Genomic DNA, 19,777 nt, shown 5'->3' on the forward strand with positions numbered 1-19,777 from the left:
TGATACCACACTTATGACAGAAAGCAAAGAAGAACTAAAGAGCCTCTTGATGAAAGTGACAGTGGAGAGTGAAAAAGTTGGCTTAAAGCTCAACATTCAGAAAACAAAGATCATGGCATCCAGTCCCATCACGTTATGGCGAATAGATGGGGACACAGTGGCTGACATTATTTTGGGGGGCTCCAAAATCACTGCAGATGGTGATCGCAGCCATGAAATTAAAAGATGACTACTCCTTGGAAGGAAAGTTATGACCAACCTAGACAGCATATTAAAAAGCAGAGGCATTACTTTGCCAACAAAGGTCCGTCTAGTCAAGGCTATGGTTTTTCCAGTAGTCATGTATGGATGTGAGAGTTGGACTATAAGAAAGCTGAGCACTGAAGAATTGATGCTTTTGAACTGTGGTGTTGGAGAAGACTCTTGAGAGTCCCTTGGACGCAAGGAGATTGACTAGTCCATCCTAAAGGTGATCAGTCCTGGGTGTTCATTGCAAGGACTTATGTTGAAGCTGAAACTCTCAATACTTTGGCCACCTGATGCGAAGAGCTGACTCATTTGAAAAGACCGTGATGCTGGGAAAGATTCAGGGCAGGAGGAGAAGGGGATGACAGAGGATGAGATGGTTGGATGGCATCACCGACTCAATGGACAAGAGTTGGGTAAACTCCGTGAGTTGGTAATGGACAGGGATGCCTGGTGTGCTGCGGTTCATGGGGTCACAAAGAGTCAGATACCACTGAGTGACTGAATTGAACTGAACTGAATGGTCTCGTGGTTTTCCCTACTTTCTTCAATTTAAGTCTGAATTGGGCAATAAGGAGTTCATGATCTGAGCCACAGTTAGCTTCTGATCTTTTTTTGGTGACTGTATAGAGCTTCTCCATCTTTGGCTCCAAAGAATATAAACAGTCTCATTTTGGTGTTGACCATCTGGTGATGTCCATGTGCAAATAGATCATGCAACTGTGAAACTTCATATGCTGACAATATTCTTTCATCTATTTCAGCAGGGTTTGTAAACCAGTCAATGCTAAAGAAAATCAGCCCTGAATATTCACTGGAGGGACTGATGCTGAAGCTTTAATAATTTGGCCATCAAATGTGACGAGCTGACACCTTCAAAAAGACCCTGATGCTGGGAAAGACTGAAGACAAAAGATGAGGGTGACAGAGGATGAGATGGTTAGATAGCATCAATGCCTCAATGAGCATGAATTTGAGCAAACTCAGGGAGATAGTGAAGAACAGAGAAGTCTGGCATGCTGTAGTCCATGGGCTTGCAAAAAGCAGGACACGACTTAGCAGCTGAACAACAACAACCACTGTGTAAATATACAACAATTTTTCATTAGTCTCTATAGCTCTGTGTTTAATTCCCATAGAATTCAGTCAACACATGTTCTTTATCATCTATATTTCTTTATTTTTCTTTTGATTTTTAAATTTTGTTTTGGGGTATAGCTGATTAACTATGTAATGATAGCTTCTGATGATTAGCAAAGGGACTTAACCATACATATACATGTATGCATTCTCCCCCCAAATTCCTCCCATCCAGGCTGTGATGTAACATTTAGCAGAGTTCCATGTGCTGTACAATAGGTCCTTGTTGGTTATACATTGTAAATATAGAGTTGTGTACATGTCCACGCCAAACTCCCTAACTATCCCTTCCTCCTGGCAACTATAAGTTTATTCTCTAAGTCTGTATCACCTGTATTCCCTTCACTCTCTGCAGATGGTTCTGCTACCGACTACCAGAGAAACGGAAGAAATCAGGTGTGAATGAACTCCCATTTTATTTAAACATACACATGTATACATCCTTTCTTCCCTCTAGTCTCAGAGAGGGATATGACTTTCTTCTTCTTCAAGTGGGCTCTTCATCCCTCTCTATCCTAGACCTTAATCTTGCACACATCTACCTCCACCTGTATTATTAATGTCTCCCTTTTAAATTACTATTTATTCTCAATATTTCATTATCTTTTTCATTTGAAAAGAGGAAAATAGCCTCCTTGATTGTGTAGCTCATTTCTCACTCCTTCCCATACTCTGCCCTCATCCATTTCTCTTTGTGCACAACCACACTTCTGAGAATATGTTACATCCACTACTTCCAATGGTTCTATTTCTCAAATCACTACAAAATCTGTAGCATCCCCAACATTCCATTAAAATTGCTCTTCACAAGTGGTGAATAACTTTACATATAGTCTGGTGTAAAAAATAAATTGGCTATTTTCCATTACTATTGATGTCCTCTTGGAAACATTTGCTATTGATGGCTGTGTCCTGGAACTCATTTCTCTCTAGTCTTCCATAACAATAATCTTTCCAAACTTCTCTGTTAGTGTCTAAACATTTCTTGCTGGGTCTCCTTGATCTATTCTCCCAACAAGTACGTGTATGATTGTGATGCTTTGGTCACTCTGTTGAGACTTTAATTTCCGCAATATTCACACTGTTCCTAGAGGATGAAGCTTTATGACATTTTCAACAACCACCTACCTACACATCATTGAATCATAACTCTTAACCTCACACTAGCTCACTTTTAGTTCTCCCCCTAAAATTGCAGGCATTTTTTCCATAGGTTACTTAAACTGAACAAGTTTCAAGTAAATGTAACCATTGTCACCCTCCCCAAATTATTCTCCAAATTTGTTTTCTCCACTCTTACTCTTTCAAAATTATCCCCACCATTTCCTGGTTGCCCAAGAAGAAACTTGAAAGTCACACTGAGTTTACTCTTTTCCCTAAAATTCCCATTTCTGAGTACTCCTCTAGTCACTCACAGATTCATCTGTATAGTAAATATTTATCGAGTGTGTACCACACCAGACACTCTGCTAACTTTTCAGCAGGTTGAATTAGGCATTATTTTTGCTCTCTGCTTACACTTTAATGTTACAGATGCTATATGCTATATTTAATGTACACTTAAACACTTTAAGTATCTTAAATGTGGGAGAGTCAGAGAAAACTTGCCAGAGGCAACCCTTCAATTGAGTGATAAACGATAAATGGTAATGAGCTAAAGAAAGGAGGGAACTATAGTTGAAGAAGGAACAGCCTACTTAATGGCATGGCGATGTGGTTCTGCTTCCTAAGTCACTCAGAATCCTTTCACTTCCTCTCCAGATACACTTCTGAGAACTTGCATACAGCTGCTCCACCGTATTTTCCACCAATACAATTAAAAATCACTCCTGAAAGGCATCATTGTCCTCTAGTATTATTTTTCTCCAACTCATCTTCCACACTGCTAGAGTATGGATCTTTCTAAAGTGATCTTAGATCTTTAGAGTGATCTTTTAAAGTGTCCCTCTGAGCAAATCTCTCATAGCATCAAATGGCATATGACTTGGCTTCTCACTACCCTACAGGTCTAATAAGCTACCATCATGGGACACTCTACTGACCAGTCAGTTTGAAGAATATGCCAATATTCTTGCCAACTTTTGATCTTTTGCTCTGTTGGTTCCTCCTCCAAAGATCCTCTTCTTTCCTCTTACCTGACATCTGTGAGTCTGCTGCTGCTGCTGCTGCTAAGTCGCTTCAGTCGTGTCCGACCCTGTGCGACCCCATAGATGGCAGCCTACCAGGCTTGGCCATCCCTGGGATTCTCCAGGCAAGAATACTGGAGTGGGTTGCCATTTCCTTCTCTAATGCATGAAAGTGAAAAGCGAAAGTGAAGTCGCTCAGTCAGGTCCAACTCTTAGCGACCCCATGGACTGCAGCCTTCCAGGCTCCTCCACCCATGGGATTTTCCAGGCAAGAGTACTGGAGTGGGGTGCCATTGCCTCCTCTGTGAGTCTACTCACTTACAAATTCATTAAGACTGAGTTTAACACTAGTTTTTCTACAGTTCAAAGCAGTGTATGCATATGTTTATTTTAGAATATATCACACTCTATTGCACCTGCTTCAGTGAAGGCAATGGCAACCCACTCCAGTACTCTTGCCTGGAATATCCCATGGACGGAGGAGCCTGGTGGGCTTCAGTCCATGGGGTTGCAAAGAGTCGGACAGGACTGAGCGACTTCACTTTGACTTTTCACTTTCATGCATTGGAGAAGGAAATGGCAACCCACTCCAGTGTTCTTGCCTGGAAAATCCCAGGGATGGGGGAGCCTGATGGGCTACTGTCTATGGGGTCACACAGAGTCGGACATGACTGAAGCGACTTAGCAGCAGCAGCAGCATTGTACCTGCTTACTTATCTATTTCCCTAATCACACTTGGAATGCCTTGAGAAAAAGAAAAATGTCTTAGTCATTCTCGTATGTGTGTTCAGTTGTGTCTGACTCTTTGAGACCCCATGGACTGTAGCCTGCCAGACTCCTTTTGTTCATGGGAATTTTTTAAGCAAGAATACTGGAGTAGGTTCCCATTTCATCCTCCAGGGGACTCTTCCCAATCCAGGGATCAAACTGGAGTCTCTTGCATCTTCTGCATTGGTAGGCAGGTTCTTTACCGCTAGTACCACCTGGGAAATCCCATTCATTCTCATATACCCAGTGCTCAACCTGGGTGCAAGCATGCTCAGTTGCTTCAGTTGTATCCAAGTCTTTGCAACACTGTGGACTGTAACCCACCAGTCTTCTCTGTTCACGGGATTCTCCAGGCAATAATACTAGAGTGGGTTGCCATGCTCTCCTCCAGGGGATCTTCCTGGCCCAGGGATCAAACCCTCATCTCCTTCGTCTCTTGCATTGCAGGTAAATTCTTTACCTGCCCACCAGAGAACCCGAGTGTTCAACATAGTCCCTGGCAAATTGACAGGTATTGAGAATATTTATGGAGTGAGAATAGATTAATTAACTAATAAATATATAAATTAATATTAGTATTTCCATTGATTAATGAGAAAGATTTCTTTTGTGAAACTGAATATATAGCTTTCGTACAATCCTAAAAAATCAACAAATATTGCCAAGCTCTTGCTATATAATTGTTGCAATGTCAGATACTGATGATTTAAAGATAAAGAACACAGTCCCTACTTTCAATGGGCTTATAGGCTATGAGGGAAGACAGACATGCACACAAGCAAACATAAAAGATTACTCTCAAGCAATATGATAAGGGAAGTAACAAAAACAATGAGAAATGGAGTAAGAAGGTATACAACCTAGATTCTTAGAGTAAGTATCCAGAGCCAATGAGGAATAAGCTGAAACCTAAAGAGTAAGCAGGAGGATGAGACAACTATTCCAGCAATGATAATTTTATGTGAATGTCCTGGGTGAGAGAAAAAAACATAATCACTAGAATTTAAACATCAGTCTGGCTAGACTACAGTGATTCTTGACAGTTAGTGGGATATGAGATTATGAAGGACTCTCAGAGTTCCAAAGGCTTAAAGAAAGAAACAAAGAAAAATTTCTGTTTAAGAAATGTTTAGAAAATTTTAAAGAAAACCACACTGGCTGCAGGATAGAGACTGGTTTGGAGGAGGGCAAGAGTGACGGTAGAGAGATCAGAACACTATTCCAATCATCTGGGCAGGAGATGATGGTAGTATGGTTGGAACTCTGCTGGCTTATCCAGTCTTTAAGACCACGCTCTGTGATTACAGATTTTAAAAAAGCTGTAAAGCATCAGAGTGCCTCTAACATCCTGCCTCCCTTCTTGGAAAATAATAGGAAGGCTATGGAGTAAAGGCAAGAAGGGGTTCTTATATCTGAAGTTACCCTGTATCTTTGTCTGGGTGCCAATGTAAATGTGTGAAGGAGACCTTTCTAAGACAAGGTGTGAAGGGCTGAAGCTCAGAGATGATGACAGATTGATGATTAGGCCTTGGCTAGCCACATGGTAGAAGTAAGAGTAAGTTACAGAGTGCAGCATGAAACCACCACCATAAAAGTATGTTCCACAGGCAAGAAAAAAGACTGCTCTCAATGGGCTCCTGAGTAGCTGCTGAGATGACTGGCAGTAAAATACAAGTCTATTCAATTGGACAAAAGTTAAATTCAATAGAGAGGCAATATAAAGCCAAAGAGGGGCTTCTATTCACGTACTCTCTGGTTATGAAATGGATGAAAACGAGGCTTTACTGGTTTTATGTCACAGCCTAGATGCGCATCCAGGCTGAGTTCAAATTCTTCCAAGTTGTTGATGTCGCTTTGTTTTCTTAGAATCTGGCTTCAAGTCCTCCTTCATTTAAACAAAAAGTCACTTAAAAGGGAGGGTAGGATCTCCGCGTGGCGAGAAAGAGTGTTTTCTACCACACTCTTCTTTCCAAATAAACAACTGTGGTCAGGAAGGACTTCCCCCAATTTCCCCCACTGAGCCCATATATCAACACCTCACAGCAGAGTTTCCACTTGGCTTCATAATTGCATAAAGTAATTCAAATGTACACTAAGCACCCTAATGTCCTAATACAACCCATCGTTTGCCATAAATATGGGCCTTATTTCATGAAAATGAGTGTCCCCCTCCCCACTATATTAGCAACTATGAAAATGTACATTTTCCAGCCATAGTTTCCCCATAAGCTCTCAGCCACTCAATTAAGAGTTTAAAATGTGGTCTAAAATGTTAAGTCACATTTACTCCAGAAGAACAGCAATATATACATTACATTACATATTCCAGGTGGAAGGTACATAGCAAGCTCACCTTTTTAGTTTCCTCTCTATCTCATTCACTTTTCTCTATCCCACTGGCTGCTAGCATAGTTCAGGCCACTACAATCTTTCGTTCAAGAGCTGACTCCTTCCCAAATGACTCTGCCTACAGTCTTGCCCGATTCAGTGCATCCTTCACAGTGCAGCCAGAGTGATACTTAAAGAATGCAAAATGAATGAATCATGTCACTCCCCTACTTAACACTCATCAAAGGTTTCCCAGTGTCATTAAGATAAAGTCCAAGCCCTTCAGAATGCCCTTTGCAACCTGGCATCCTGCCTTCCTTTCTTGCCTAATTTCTCATCGTCTTATCCTTCCCACTTTATGTTCAAATTAGGAAATGTGTTTTCTTCTAGTTCTTGAACATAATTTTATTCCTAGTCATTGAACTCTTAATGAGCATTTGTTTTTCACTATAGGTATTTTCAGCAACACTTTTCTGTCTCTTAGTAAAGAACATCAAGTGTCCCTTTCCGGAGTTCACACTATATCCTGCATCTATTCTTTACCCAACACACTTTATCCCAAGTGGCAGTTTAACTACCTGATTTTCCTGCTAGACTGCAAACTTTCAAAGAAAGATTTTCCAATTTTTTCATCATAGTATTCTCAGCACCCAGCACAACATCTGGCAAACCAGTTTGCTGAATGAATGAATGGATGGATGAATGGACAAATGCGGATGAGCCTGCTGGAGAGCTTGATAAAGAAAGTGATCTTTTATCCCCTCTATAAAGTAGAGATGGCAAAAATACCAACCTCATATCATTGTCATGAAGATTAAATGAGGCATTTATTATATGCAAAGCATTTAGAACTGTGCCTCATATGTTCTAAGCATGCCTCCAAAATATACTAGTGTTGATAGTCAAAATGATATGTTCTCAAGAAAAATTTAAAATATTAATAAATGCATAAAAAATCAAAAAGCAAAAAAGACAGTCCAGTAATAAAATCTAGATAAGTTCTTGCTGACATTTCTGTCCTGCCCTTAATTACAAAAAGCCTTTGAGACTTCCTGACAATGCCCAACATTTGTGGTCCCAACTCATCCACAATCAGCAAGTAGAAGGGAGCACTTTCTGCCCTAGGATCCAAGTTCAGTCCTTATTGCTAGAGCTCTTATTGCCAAATCCCTAATCTCTTAGACTCGGGACCCTCTCTGTGTTCTGAGATCTATGACATCTCCTTGCTCCCTCTTGCATTAGCTGACCTTTTGGTCTCTGGTCCCTTGACCACCTCCACTGGTGATACCTGATTAATTTGGCTCCTGCTCCTGACTCTTCCTTCTTTGGCTTATATCCACAATGGCTCAATGGTTTTAAAGACATGTCCCTGGGCAGCACTCTGTGCCAAGACATGCTGGAGAGGAATACCACAGCAGTTGGTCTACATTAGCATAATTCTCCTTGAATCTACTCTCAACCAAGTCATTCTTTGTCTCAAACCAGAGTGTTTGACCTTCTCTTTATTTTTATTAATTCCTTGCCAGTTGCCCTTTCAACTCCACGGTATCCTTTTTAAGGCTTTGATTAGCATTCTCCTAATGTGACATTTCCTTAGAAAATATTTGGCTTGGTCCCAGGACCCCCCATATCACTGAACACACTTCTGCACTGCTCTAACTGGGTATGAGCCAGAAGTGATACACAAAATATTTAATAAGGAAATAAGGAGTCCAATTGAATGCTGGCAACAGACTGGAGGAAGATTCTGGAAAGTCCTCAGACTATGTCAAGTGTTAATCTTTTGGTAGCTCGATCTGAAGGTATAGACTGTGGACTTGGGGAAATAACCACTTACCAAGTTGTATAAAAAGATGCCAACATTCGACAATAACTATACCTCAACAAAGATTTTATCTATGGTGGTGTTTTGCAACACAAGTCTATTTTTTTCATATTCCCACAAGGTATTGCCCATTAGGCTACAGTAATCTCTAAACTTAAGCAGTAGGAGACAGAATTTCTCACAAAGACTGTATCTATCTATCTATATTATTTGGCTTTAATTTCTTTACTTGGAAATTACTAGAAGCAAAACACCTCTGAGGTTACTAACTTTTAAGGAGATATTATTGCTCAGGAAACCTCAAAGTTACTGTTAATAGTTTAAGCCCTTGAAACTTCACAAATAAGTGAACTAGAATGTTTGTAAATTCTTCAGGAAGAATATTTTCTCCAAAGACTACTTTAGATACAGCCATGACGTATACTAAGGATCCTCTTAGAAAAGGATACACAGATTGTTAGACAAAAAAGTTGTTTTCCACTGCCAAGGTATAGCCCTTGCCTTAAAAAAATTTTTATTCAAGTATAGTTGATTTATATCGTGTTTGCTTTTATACTGTCTTTTTGCAGAGAGGGGGGATTGCCATGCAACATGACACGTGGGATATTTGTTCCCTGATCAGGGATTCAACCTGTGTTCCTTGCAGTGGGAGCACAGAGTCTTAACCACTTGACTGCCAGGAAGGTCTTGCCCTGTCCTTTAATGTGTGCTACAGACCAGTCATTTGTATGTAACTTCCAGTCTTCCTTTTCCAAGATGGAGATTTTACTATAGTCACCTTGTTCCTTCACCCCAACTAGATACTGGAGGAAGGGGACAGATTACTTGTCTTTTATCTAATAGTTACCAGACCAGAAAATTTACATCTGGCCAATAATGAGGACTGGACGTTACTCAGAGATGGCGCACTAGAAGCTAGATTCTAAAATGAGTGATATTTTTGGTTACTTCCCCTAGGAGAAGGATGAAACATATCTATATGAGGAAGGCTATGTATGGATGCCCACTAACATAAGGGGTGGGTTATTTTAGAGACTTCTTGCTGTTTAGTTGCTAAGTCATGGCAGCCCTTTGTGACCCCATGGGCTATAGCCTATCAGGCTTCCCTGTCCATGGAATTCTCCAAGCAAGACTACTGGAGTGGGTCACCATGTCCTTCTCCAGGGGCTTTTCCCGATCCATGGGTCAAATCTACATGTCCTGCATTGCAGGCGGATTCTTAACCACTGAACCACCTAAGAAGCCCCATTTTAGAGACTATTGATTGGTTAATTTAGTACTTCCCTGTAACCTTCATTCTCCTTGCCCCATCTATCACAGAGGCCAGAAAAGCTAAACCTATGCTGTCCCATATGCTGTCACCAGTGCAGCTATTTCAAATCCTGGAAGATGATGCTGTGAAAGTGCTGCACTCAATATGCCAGCAAATTTGGAAAACAGCAGTGGCCATAGGACTGGAAAACGTCAGTTTTTCATTCCAATCCCAAAGAAAGGCAATGCCAAAGAATGCTCAAACTACCACAAAATTGCACTCATCTCACACGCTAGTAAAGTCATGCTCAAAATTCTCCAAGCCAGGCTTCAGCAATACGTGAACCGTGAACTCCCTGATGTTCAAGCTGGTTTTAGAAAAGGCAGAGGAACCAGAGATCAAATTGCAACATCCGCTGGATCATGGAAAATGCAAGAGAGTTCCAGAAAAACATCTATTTCTGCTTTATTGACTATGCCAAAGCCTTTGACTGTGTGGATCACAATAAACTGTGGAAAATTCTGAAAGAGACGGGAATACCAGACCACCTGACCTGCCTCTTGAGAAACCTTTATGAGGGTCAGGAAGCAACAGTTCGAACTGGACATGGAACAACAGACTGGTTCCAAATAGGAAAAGGAGTATGTCAAGGCTGTATATTGTCACCCTGTTTATTTAACTTCTATGCAGAGTACATCATGAGAAATGCTGGGGTGGAAGAAGCACAAGCTGGAATCACGATTGCCAGGAGAAATATCAATAACCTCAGATATGCAGATGACACCACCCTTAAGAAGCCTCTTGATGAAAGTGAAAGAGGAGAGTGAAAAAGTTGGCTTAAAACTCAGTGTTCAGAAAATAAAGATCATGGCATCTGGCCCCATTGCTTCATGGCAGATAGATGGGGAAACAGTGGAAACAGTTTCAGACTTTATTTTTGGGGGCTCCAACATCGCTGCAGATGGTGATTGTAGCCATGAAATTAAAAGACACTTACTCCTTGGAAGAAAAGTTATGATCAACCTAGATAGCATATTGAAAAGCAGAGACATTACTTTGCTGGCGAAGGTCCGTCTAGTCAAGGCTATGGTTTTTCTATGGTCTTGTATGGATGTAAGAGTTGGACTGTGAAGAAAGCTGAGGGCCAAAGAATTTACCCTTTTGAATTGTGGTGTTGGAGAAGACCCTTGAAAGTCCCTTGGACTGCAAGGAGATCCAATCAGTCCATTCTAAAGGAGATCGGTCTTGGGTGTTCTTTCAAGGAATGATGCTAAAGCTGAAACTCCAGTACTTTGGCCACCTCATGTGAAGAGTTGCCTCACTGGAAAAGACTGATGCTGGGAGGGATTGGGGGCAGGAGGAGAAGGGGATGACAGAGGATGAGATGGCTGGATGACATCACCGACTTGATGGACGTGAGTCTGAGTGAACTCTGGGAGTTGGTGATGGACAGGGAGGCCTGGTATGCTGCAATTCATGGGGTCACAAAGAGTTGGACACAACTGAGTGACTGAACTGTACTGATGCTTTCCCAGCTTCCCTTGCAACCAAGGTTAGCCACATGACATACTTCTAAACCCAAAGAGATGGAGTTCAGAATTAATGTGTGAAAGCTTTTACTGATAAAATGAGCTGACACTACTGATTCTTCACTTTATCCCTTTTTTCCTAACTTTAAGGTAGACATGATACTTGGCAGTGTGGTATCCATCTGATAACTATGGGGAAAAAACCCAAGAGAGTTAAAGTACAAACCCTGACACTATAATGCTATTAAATATGTCAGCAATAATCAACCTTCCGATGCTTGTTAAGTGAAAAAACAAGTTATTCATATTAGTTTACATCTCTGATTGGGTTGTTTGGGTTTGCTGTTGTTTGCAGCTGAAAGTGTCTTTACTAAGAGTCCTTAGTAATGTAATGGCGGTCTCCAACATCATTAAACCTAGTGAAAGAGATGGTAAATTTTGCACTGCACACCTTTGTGCTTTCTTAGGTTGAAATCTCTGATTCCTCATAGTTCATGAGGGCTATTAGGAGTCAAAACTTAACACTTTACTACCAAATGCATGGAATGTACTTATTTGATCTGGGCTATGGTGAAAGAATATCTCTGAAAATACCAAAATAGAGATGTTATTGAGAAACTCAGGCAATTGCTCTTCGGTGATCTGAAAGTAAGAATTACATAAGAGTAAAGCAAATGAGAAAGCGTAAAGAAAAGTAAATATAGTTTGGGGTGAACAAAATAGAACAGAAAATTAAGTTTAATGACATTTTAGAAATAGGGATATATACATGAAAAAATAATTTAAGAAAAACAGACTTCTGCTAAAAGCAACTCCAGACATACAATGAATGTGAAAAATAAGAAAAGGTTTACTTAAAATTTTCTGGTGTCAGTCAGAAAGAATAGGCATGGAAATTGCAGTTCCCCACGATAAACTAGCATGTTCTAGAAAAAATAACTGCAAGTTATCTCATTGCAGGTGACACGGAGCCCTCTGCAAGAGCAAACAAAAGCCCACATGAAGCAAAGACAGGAAACAAGGGAAGGATGGCATTTTGACTTTGATTCAGTCACTCATCAGATATTCAGTGAGTTCCTACTCGTCCTAGGCACTGTTCTAGGTGATGCGTGCACGTTAGTTAACAAGAGCCTCAAAGCCCTCGCCTTCATGGAGCTTACATCTCTAGTGAGGCAAACAGAGATGATATAATAGGAAACACAGGAATAATCTCATGTCATTCCATACTGTGTAATTATGTAAAATGAAGCCTAAGTATTTGACAGCTTCCCAGATACTATAGACCAGTTGTCTAATGAAATCAGTGTAAGAGATAAATTATATCTTACATACAAACAGTATGTAATTAAACTACATACTGCCTTGCCTTCTTTTCATGAGTCAGCATCCCTCCCCATAAGAAATCGTGCTTGCTTGGTAAAAGGGAGAAGCTCAATTTCCTGATGAGGAAAGATAACTCGGACTAGGTACCCTGTTACATGTTGTCCTTCAGACTTCAGCCTTAGGCAAAGGGGAGTTGAACACACAAGGAGAAAGGAGCAGGGCAAGGTACAGAAGTGGAAAAAGTTCAAAGAAATAAATAACAATGATCAAGGCCAAAACATTCAGAGATAACATCATTTTAAAGGTGAAAAATTTAAGTGTAATAATGTGCTAAGAAGCTATGTTTTCAGATAAGGGTTGTTGTTCTACTTTAGGTCATCTACCCATTCACCCATCCACCCATCCATGTCTTCTAGGAGGAATGAAGAGATATGTGAAGGCATAGGCAAGTTTATCTTTACTAGGAAAGAGATTCCCTAGTATGAGCTGACTTACAAAACCATACTCAAATCCCATGAAGTTTATTCTGTAGGCTTTATCAACAGAAGTGATTCTTTTTTTTTTTTTTCCCATGAATCATCCATAGGTATACATATATCTCCTCCCTCTTAAACCTCCCTCCCATCTCCCTCCCATCCCGCCCCTCTAGGTTGATCCAGAGCCCCTGTTTGAGTTTCCTGAGATATACAGCAAATTCCTGTTGGCTCTCTACATATGGTAATGTAAGTTTCCATGTTACTCTCTCCATACATCTCACCCTCTCCTCCCCTTTCCCCATGTCCATTTAAGTCTGTTCTCTATGTCTATTTCTCCATTGCTGCCCTGCAAATAAATTCTTCTTTACCTTCTTTCTAGATCCAGTATATATGCATTAGTATACAATATTTATCTTCCTCTTTCAGACTTACTTCACTCTGTATAATAGGCTCTAGGTTCATCCACCTCATTTAAACTGACTCAAAAAACTGATTCTTGAGGGGGGGAAAAAACTGTGATAAAATCCACATTTGTCTAGAGCTCAGCCTCCTTTTCTTTTTCTGTGGATTGCCATATCTTTGCACTTCCTGTGTAACATCTAGGCTTGAGTGAGCAGTTTCCCAAGCTGTTAGATGTGCCTGTTTGTGAAAGACAGAGTCAAGCCATAATCCTAAAAAGAGAAGTCTGCCTCCTCTCGGAGATCTGGTGTGCTTTTGCCATGAATGACCTAGAGAGATTCCATAAGCATTAAAGGAAGCCCTGGGAAATTTACGTTAAATACAATCAGTCTAACATAGATGTTTATCTTGAAGTCCACACTCTGATGCTTTCTCCTTAAGACAAAAATTGAATAATGACCCTTTGTAAAAGCATTCAAGATCTTCTTTTACTGAAAAAAAAAAAAAATCAAAATTACAGGGCACATTTTAAGCTCAACTTCTGTTTAGCCCACCTTGAGTTTCTTTGACACACTTCCAGCTCTTCCTTACAGCAATAGGAATGATTCCGTAAACTAGAGATTTATAACATATGACAACTCAACCCAGATCCTTATGAAACTAGAAGTGAGTCAGCAACATTACAGCTACTTGAAATTCAGGGCATCTCAGAGTGAGAGGGAGAAATCTTCAAGAATTTCACAGAGGATGTTTTACTCTGAAAAACTGCTGAGAATATGATAGGCAAAGTGGTGCCTGAGATTTCCGTGCCCCTCCCCGCCCACCCCCTGCCCAATGGCTAGGTGGTAAAAGAACTCAGGTTTTGTGAGCTAGGACCAGACAGCTGACAACAAGAAGGGCCACATTCTCAGAATATTTAGCTGCTGCCACACAACATTTCCTAAAAAGCGATTAACCTTCAAAGGCTCCTAACCTCTTCTAGCAAATAACCTCTACACCCAGTCCTTAATGAACAGGCTTTTGCCTGACTATCCACAGGACTCAACCACCCAAGTTTCCTGCCCTCGTCTATATAAAAGCAATACTAATATCAGCCATACTTAAATTCTTTCACTCCTCAGTGGATCAGGTCCTAGTCCTAATTACTATTGAATTGACTCATGATAGATTAATAATATAAAACATGTAGTTATCATACATAATAACAACATAAACAGAACCTTCATGTATTAAGTATCTGCTCAGTGTTGGATATGAGTCTTAGGCTTACATATAGGGCATGGATTTCCACCCAGACTTCACAAAGCAGACTATATCTATTTTGAGCTCAAGAACCTGCAATGTGAGAGAATAGGAGATTGTCTAAGGCAACACTGAAAATACATGGCAGACATAGAATGTTAGGATAGGTCTACTGCATATAAAAGGACACTCTTCCTCTGCTCAAGACTTAGTACATTGCAGCCATGTCTAGAAAGGCTTACTGGGACATCCTCAGCCCCTACTTGCCATCTGAAAGCTTCTAAGGACACTATGACTTACTATCCTGCTTGTGTCTACCCCTCTTAGAGGGTGAGCAATAACCCAGCCCTCTTCCTTCTCAGTGTCCACATGTATAAGTTAGGGGCTCAAAAGATGTTTGTCACCCATGGCCCACAAGTGAATGAATGCTTCAAAACATGTAGCATGATGATTCAGGGACCAGGTGAATCGCAGGAAGGAGCTTTCTCAAGTCCTTACCGGCCAGCACTGTCTGGAGCCACCCTTTCCTCCTCTAGTCATTTTCTGCAAACACTAACTGGAATAACCAGATGTGATGAAAACCCAGGGCTTTGTTTTTTGAGTCCTCCCACTGCCCCTTCAGCCCAGTTTACCTTCATATACTATCCAGGAAAACTAAAAGACAAGATTATGGCCCTACTAGGAGGTTTAAACATGGTCATGACAGCTGACTGCTGGGAGGCCTCTGTGAAGAGGTCATGATGTAAAGGCCATTAGGAGGCTTTATGGAATTGTAACCAGGGAGAAATGTGACTGCATTCATCTGGCTTTGGTTAGGGGACCTATGAGCAAATTTTACTGGCTGACCCGAACTAGAGAATTGATTTTTCTTTTCTCACAGATTCTGTAATAAGAGTGGAACAGAGAAAAGACTGGAGGCCAGGAGGATGGACAGAGCTGAGGAGATGCTTTCCTTTCTTCTTCAAGATGAATGAGTTCTCTGGAGCCCTGGGAGAGGGAAACCCATGGGACCCAGCCCAAGGTGAACCCATGCATCCCCTGGCTTCGGCAAGTTGGGCATCTCCAGACCAAATTATAGAGCAAGTCCTAGAATCAGGTCACAGGTGGGGACACTAATTTTCTGCTTCATTTTCAAGAATGATGAATAATGCCTTTGGGATCCTCCTCTCTCTCTCTGTATTTAACAAGGAATCACTATAGCACAATATAGCACTGTAATTCTCTAAGTAGGATATATACCACGTAGGATACTAAGTAGGATGTATCTTTAGTCAACTAAATGTCTTACTATTCTACCATGGATTCCCCTGGTGGCTCAGTTGGTAAACAATCTGCCTGCAATGCAGGAGACTTGGGTTCAATCCCTGAGTCAGGAAGAACTACTGGAGGAGGAAATGGAAACCCACTCCAGTATTCTTGCCTGGAAAATCCCATGGACAGAGGAACCTAGTGGGCTACAGTCCATGGGGTCGCAAAGTGCTGGATATGACTTAGCGACTAAACCACCACCACCACTAATCTATTACCCACAGAGGGCTAAGTGGGTGTTGGAGGGAGTATTATCTGCCTGAGTGCAGGAGCTGTTCCAAAGTAGCCCATTTATTGTGATGAAAACTCTTCCTTGGCAGAGAGGGGTATCACAGACATTGCACTATTTTTTTTAAAGGTAATTCTGATTTTTTTAAAAAGTGTTACCTGTAGTGATTTCTGAACTGTGACCATGATTCTCGATAATTATAGTTATTGATTGGTATAATCACACTGAACTCATGGAGACTGTGAGTTTCTGTGAGCTTGAACAAAGAAATAATCACCGTATTGATGTTTGCTGTTATTATTAACTGCTGGTAATATTATCCCCATTTTACAGATAAAGCAGCTAGGGTTTAGAGGAGTTACTTGCCCATAGTCACACAGCTAGTAACTGATGGAGTCAGAGTTTGCTTCTCACTGTTCCATGTTCAAGGCTTCTTGGCAAAATCCGAGAGCAGAATCTGAGAAGCGGAGAGGGTTCCTATGGCTGCCTCTTTCTCTCTCATGACTCAGAGGAAAATGCCAAGAGATGTTTTCCAATAGGTTAAGTAAGAGAAGGGTCCTACATTATGTTATGAGCACTAGTGGTTCAGTTTCACCAACCCCAACACCCCTCCCCAATCCCCACCAAACCACTGTCTCAGAACCAAGTTGCTCAAGCTGGGAAGTTGTGGTAACTCCTTGGAACTCAATTGCATTCTGACATCCTATTCATCTTCCAGCTTATTTCTCATCACTGACCCTGATCTAATTAGAAAAATCTTGGAGAATATCAGCAATGGCACTTTTTTTTTTTTTTGACAAGTTACTCCAGAATGGATTTATATTTTAAAATTGTCATTGATTGAAACTGGCAATTCTAAATGAACAGTTTAAAATAAATATTCCTCTTTTTTTCTTAATCTTTTTTCTCCCTAGACACTGGATACTTGATTTTTTTCACAGATGTCTTTCTAAGCATTAAACAGGCTATAAAAATGTTGAGAGAGGAAGACAGAGAGAATATCTCATAACATAGAGTCTTTCTGGAAGTATGAGTTGTTTCTCAACTAACTCTCCTACGTAGGACAGAGCCCAGCACACACTAGTTGCTCAGAAAGTATTTCACAAACAAGAAAGCCTTTCCTATGGATTCTTATTATTCAGAAAATTGGAGGCTCAAATCTCAACACTCAGTGGTGGTTTTCTAGTGGGGTTTTTGCAAGCAAGGACTTAACAACATGTAGGTTAGATGGGTGATGTTATTCAGTGAGATTTGAGAGGCAATGAAGTTTTGTCTACTGCAACCATTTCTCTCTTCCATTAATTTTTTATCAAGTGAAATTTCCCTCTTTGATTTTGCATTCAGTACCGAAGGAAGGGAACTGACTTTGGAATTGAGAACTGTTAGCCCAGATAAGTTCGTTTAATTGGTGGTGCTAGTGGTAAGGAACCCGCCTGCCAGTGCAGGAGACATAAGAGATGCTAGTTTGATTCCAGGGTCAGGAAAATCCCCTGGAGTAGGAAATGGCAACCCACTCCAATATTCACGCCTGGAGAATCTCATGGACAGAGGAGCCTGGCAGGCTATATAGCCCATAGGGTTGCAGAGAGTTGAACGTGACTACAGTGACTTAGCACACACACACAAGTTCATTTAATTAGTGAATTGAGGCTTTGGGCCCTTAGAGGACAAAGGTATAGGGGTGGGTGAGCCCCAGTCATAGGAGAGAAGAGTGCTTGACCAAAAGCATAGATTGATTGGTTGTTATTTGAGCAGAGGGACCTGAGAGGAATGTGTCAAAGGGAGGGTCCCCCAAATGACTAACCTAACTAGTCCTCACCTAAGTGCCCAACCAGTGACATGGGTTTGCTCCAAGAAAGCCATGCTTGCATGGTCCATAAGAGAAGTGTAGAGAAGAAACACTCACAGATTTGGAGTTTGGAAAACTTGAATTGGCATTCTAGCTCAAACACTTTAGCTAGAGAGGTAGTAACTCTATATCTGCTCAATTACCTCTTTTGTAAGAGGGTATAGGTTGCCTCTCCCATTCCTTATTCTGACTAGCCCCAACTGAGATCATGAAAATGCCTAATGTAATACCGTCTAGTGGAGAAGAGGCACTTTGTAAATGGTAGCTTTTATCATTAACAATAGTTACTTCCAGAACAATCTTTATCCTTCCTGCTGCTGCTGCTGCTGTCGCTTCAGTTGTGTCTGACTCTGTGCGACCCCATAGACAGCAGCCCACCAGGCTCTCCCCGTCCCTGGGATTCTCCAGGCAAGAGCACTGGAGTGGGTTGCCATTTCCTTCTCCAATGCATGAAAGTGAAAAGTCAAAGTGAACTTGCTCAGTCGTGTCCAACTCTTAGCAGTCCCATGGATTGCAGCCCACCAGGCTCCTCCATCCATGGGATTTTCCAGGCAAGAGTCCTGGAGTGGGGTGCCATTGCCTTCTCCGATTTAGCCTTCCTAACAAAGCACACATGAGGAGGTGATAGGGAGAGAGGAAACCAGTAAGGAAGAGGGAGAAACAAAGAGAGCAGGATATATCAAACATCTACTATGTGCCACACATTTACTGAATGACTTTTCACATACGAGCATTCCATGAGAGAATGAAATCTGCAGCGTGAATTTTGCCTTTTCTAGCTTTCTCCCCGAACGGCACTATATCCGTCAGGCCCAAATTCTTCAGGGTCCCCAAAGACAGAAACAAATCATGGAAAGGGGGAAACAGAAGCATGAGAAAAAAGAAAGAATTTCTGTAAAACCTCAAAGTTTAACTTCCTGAATGGCAAACTGCTCCCTTTATCTTAAAACTCTGAGCAGCCTTTTACCAGAGAGGGAGATCCCCAAATTGCAAATAGGAAGTGATTCCTCCAGAATAAAAGCCCCCATATCAAAGGAAAACTTGGCGTGTACCTGTTCCAAAACGTCCAGAGAAAGTGACTAAGGACAGGCTTGATCAACTACCATCACAGAGTCACAAAGTAAGGGAAAGAAATCTCATCCTGGAGTATTCTGGAAGAGAAGTTCTGTCTCGCCGGCTATTTTTGCATCACCTCTTCAGAAGTATTCAAATGAGTTGAGACAACAGCTTCACTTGGCATTTGGATCCGTCTATTAGCTACTCCGGGCCTCGAGTGCTTAGTCATTTCTTAGCTCATGTCACTGCCACTTTGTTCTTGCATTTGACACTGACTCCTATAACCTTGTAGCATCTGCCCTCCCAATTCCCTGAAAACCTGGAGCAACCTGCTTCAACGAATGCTCCTCTGAATGTCCTTTTCTCTTTCTCTCTCTCTTTTTTGACAAGGAAAAGAGCTATCGGCTTTCTTGAACATTCCTGAATAGCTAATTCCTGGAGTCCTTGCCCTCGCTTCTTTTCCTCTGTAGCTCACTGGCATTTTGCTCCCAGATCTGCCTCTTTTCCAACAATGACCTGGCACAGAGCTGAGGTTTCCAAATGCTAACTCCTTGGCACCAATCCTGTAGGTGCTGAAAGAATTCTCCCCTGATTTGCACACAAACCCTTTCATTCTGATGCATATCAGGGTCAGTTCGGCTTTGTGCCTGGCTCTCAAGGTGGTTTGGAGGCCGCAACCCA

This window comes from Capricornis sumatraensis, chromosome 7, assembly GCF_032405125.1.
Source record: "Capricornis sumatraensis isolate serow.1 chromosome 7, serow.2, whole genome shotgun sequence".
In the NCBI taxonomy this organism is placed as follows: Eukaryota; Metazoa; Chordata; class Mammalia; order Artiodactyla; family Bovidae; genus Capricornis; species Capricornis sumatraensis.